This window comes from Cariama cristata, unplaced genomic scaffold (assembly GCF_000690535.1).
Source record: "Cariama cristata isolate BGI_N322 unplaced genomic scaffold, ASM69053v1 scaffold4532, whole genome shotgun sequence".
NCBI classification, from domain to species: domain Eukaryota; kingdom Metazoa; phylum Chordata; class Aves; order Cariamiformes; family Cariamidae; genus Cariama; species Cariama cristata.
Genome location: NW_009604359.1, coordinates 98,739 through 102,833, shown reverse-complemented (window position 1 = coordinate 102,833; position 4,095 = coordinate 98,739). Strand labels below are relative to the sequence as shown.

Sequence of the window (4,095 nt, the reverse complement as noted above, 5' to 3'; positions counted from 1 at the left end):
CACAGCAGAGAAAGCCAGGAACCGCTTCTTAAAACACCTCTACCACCTCCCGTGCAACTTATCTGTGTAAGTTATCAGCTCAGGAAACAACTGCCTGGACCAAAGTCACTAGTCTAAAACTTAAGTCCCAGCATCCCAAAGCTGCTCATTAAATAAGTAATGACATTATTTAACCAAGTGTTTTGCTTCCAAAATTCAGGAAAATGAAGTGACAAACAAAAGATTCCTGAAAAGGAACCATACAAAACCAAACCAAAACAAACAAAAAAAAAACCCAAAACCAAAAAACCCCTACATTTTCAGAAAAATACAAAGCATGCAGTAGTAAGAATCACACAATGTTAAATGATTTGGAGGGCAGATCAAGAGGGAGAACCAGACTGTCTCAGAAATCTGCTAGTGGTCTTTGCAATTCCTACGCTTTTGTGCTCTTTATTCAAAAGTGGAATTAGCAGAAACACTAGTGGTGCGCCTGTGGAATGAAGTCGGGATTTGTGACACACACTTCTATTAACAGTATCACCAAGTTTACTTAATGCATTCACATTTAGCATAAACAGCAAGCTGTAATCTGAATTCCAGAATTCTGGAAAACGTAATCAGAATGAAATTTATTTTTCTTTTTAAAGAATAAAAATATAGGATATTTCTATTCTTTACAGCTATTCAGAAATATTACTACTTCAGGAAAAAAAAAGTTTTGGTTTTGGTTTTTTTGTTTTGTTTTTGAGTAAGAAGCTCCCCAGTCCTTGAAAAATATATGAGTGAAAACTGGAGAAAAAAAACCCTAGTAACTGTTGCAATACTCATAGAAATTGTAAATAGTGTTATTACATTATCTTTTTCCTATGAGTCAAAATTCACCTCTGCTGTTACTGTTCCACAGCCATGCACCACAGAGCGAGCTGAACTGAGGATCCAGTGCATAAGAAAATGAATGAGTAAGCAAAACAGCCAGCTACCGAGGCCATGCTGCCGCTGCTCTGAGGGAGGGTTTGGAGGGCAGCACAAGGAAAAGAAGAATCCCAATTGCCCTCTAAGTGCAGACTTTCACAAAACTCAATGAAACTTAAAAATGAAATTTAAAAAAAATGGAAATAATGGAAAACCAATGGTTCAAAAAGGAACACACCAGGACTTCAAGTATATTTATTCACATATGTGATTTTTTGTTTTTTAATCAAAACTTCTTCAAAATGAAAAGCGAATATACATGGACAATCTTCCTTACTACTGTTCACCGGTTAGACATAACACTGCATTACTAGCAGGTACTGAAAAGATTTGTCTATAGGTTTGTTTGACTGCAGAGTAATACAGACATTTTATGATACATATTTAAAACTTGAATTCGTGGGAGTAGGGAAGGTTGGTCTATTCTTTGGTTTTTTTGTTCTTCCCCCTCCCCGATCTCTGCTAGACAAGGACCAAAGACCTAAACAAAGTTCAAATTCTTTCTTTTGCTATATGCTATGCTATCAGATACGATCCATCATCCATTGTTAACTAAATATTCAATCAGAATAACGCCTACTAAGCAACACAGTTTGTACACAGAAAGTAAAATTAAAACACGTTTTTCACCACTTCAGTAAGAAAAAAAGATAAAAATCAAGGATAGCCTGATTTATTTTTTTGGATTTAATTATTCGCAGGCTTTCAGGTTCTTGTCAAAATGACTGAGCCTACCTTGTACATGCATTGTCAGGCTTAGTTAAAGCACCATACTTATTAATATGAGAATAATGACTAACAGATGGAGAAATACATAACTTTACAAAAGTTTGCGAGAGAGAATGACAAGCATTTTATTGCTTTGTTTACTGGTTTAAGAAACATTTGTCAACCTACAGTGACACCTGCTTTAAATACAGAATCTCAGAATGCTAACTTATGCATTCTTGGTGCTTTACAGTCTGTCTTGTTTGCAGAAAGTATTTTTGCAGGAACTCATTGGTATTGAATGGATTCACTCTGGAGAACAGGTGGAATTCTCAGGTTTTGGAAGTAGAAGGTACTTATGAAATTACATAATTCATCTGTACATATAAGAGTGGCATTTTACCATATGCTATTAGGGTACAAAAATGAAGAATACCACCACTGAATTGGACCAAACCCCATTTTCTTTAAAGACTCTTTAGTGGACGTGTTTCAACTGAAAAAGAAAGTGTTATTTCTTACCTTTAGCTGTTTATTCCTTTTCAGCCAAAATTGAATAGCTTCTGCAAAACTACACTTTTGCTATCTTTATAACAGAAAAAGTAAAATCTCAAATTTCAAATACGCAACTATGCAGTCCCCATTGTTCTAGAATACAGCAAATATGAAAATCATAGTTGTGAAAAGTGATTATAATTTTTTTCTATTTTAATTCAGTTTACCAAAGAAAAATCCTGAGACAAAGGTCTCTTTCACTACAGAACTCTGGCAAGACTAACAGAAAAAGTAGCAGATAGTTACATATTATAGAAATATGCTGTTCTCGTAATTATATTCTTGTGCCAGCTTAATTTCTCCAAAGATCCCAAAATACTGTCTTGTATTAGAATGGAAAAAAATCCCATCATTTACCCCATTAAAAGCAAATTACAGAACTGATAAGGTGATATATCTTAACATGTAGAAAATTTTACATCAATAAAATACTTACAATCAATTAAAGTATGTTAACTTTCCCTGATATCATGCTACTTGAAACACTATATGAGCAAAAGTTCAAATAAAAAGACAATTAAATTCTACAAGGCTATTAGAAAAAGGCAGGAAAATAGAAACCACTAGCAATACTTTTATGGAAGACTATGTTATTACACCTCATTAAAACAAAAGCATTAAAAAAGAAAATTGGAAAGAATTATTTTCCATTCACAACAGCAAATTCCCAAAATTAAGATCAGTATTAATTCTCTGAAGAATATACAGTTATGGATAACAGTGAAAATAAAGTTGTGTAACATCCTGTCGAGGCAATAAGCAATGCATACCATAACTATGCTAATTTTTGCTCTTTGTTATCAATACTTATTTCAAGAGCAACAAGTTGATAAAAAAAAAAAGTTACTTTTTAATATCATATACCCTTATTTGTTTTACCACAAGGAACAAAAGATTACTGATTACTTCTATATTATTAAAAAGAAAGAAATTGCCTTAACTATTTACTTTCTGTTTTTGTTTTTTTTTTTTCCTTTGTCACATTCATAATACTATAAAGTAAGAGTTTTATAACAAGGAGATCCAAGGGTCCTCTTAGCTTCCCCAGAAACTCCGAAAAATGCAACATTTAAGAATTCAGCCAAGACCATCACTGTTCTCCAACGCTTCACTCTACAGCATAAATGTTAGTTTTTCTATATATTCCCAGCATCCAGCAGTTCAGAAAAATTTTGATAATCCTGAAGCAGTGGACATTGCAAAATCCCAATATTTCAAAAAACAAATACCTATTCCAGAAGGTACCAGGATTAGCTAGTACATTGTGTAGCTATTCCAATTTCTATAATCCCTGTGCTTTTGTTAGTCTTGTATAGATTTTCTAATTACACAGTGGATGACTCAATATTTGAGTGAGAACAACTGTCATACCTCATACTAAGTTTAATTTTAAGTGAACATAGTAAACAGAGCTTTACTTGAGTACAGCCTTTGACAGTGTTTCCTACAGCATTCTGGAGAAACTGGTAGCTCAAGGCTTGGATGGGTGTACTCTTTGCTGGGTAAAAATCTGGCTGGCTGGCTGGGCCCAAAGAGTAGTGGTGAATGGAGTTAAATCCTGTGGGCAGCCGGTCACAAGTGGTGCTCCCCAGGGCTGGGTATTGGGGTCAGTTCTCTGGAATATCTTTATCAATGACCTGGACGAGGGGATTGAGTGCATTCTCAGTCAGTTTGCAGCTGACACCAAGCTGGGTGGGAGTGTTGATCTGCTGGAGGGTAGGAAGGCTCTACAGAGGGACCTGGACAGACTGGATAGATGGGCCGAGGCCAAGTGTATGAGGTTCAACAAGGCTGAGTGCCGGGTCCTGCACTTGGGTCACAACAACCCCATGCAACACTACAGGCTTGGGGATGAGTGATTGGAAAGCTGCCCGGGGG

The 4,095-nt window shown here is 35.6% G+C and overlaps 1 protein-coding gene across 1 annotated transcript in view; it reads right to left on the bottom strand.

Annotated features, from left to right (window-relative positions):
* The window catches only part of CCDC91 (coiled-coil domain containing 91), a 122,833-nt gene that overhangs the window by 33,657 nt on the left and 85,081 nt on the right, over window positions 1-4,095 (bottom strand). The gene's annotated exons all lie outside the window — the stretch shown is intronic.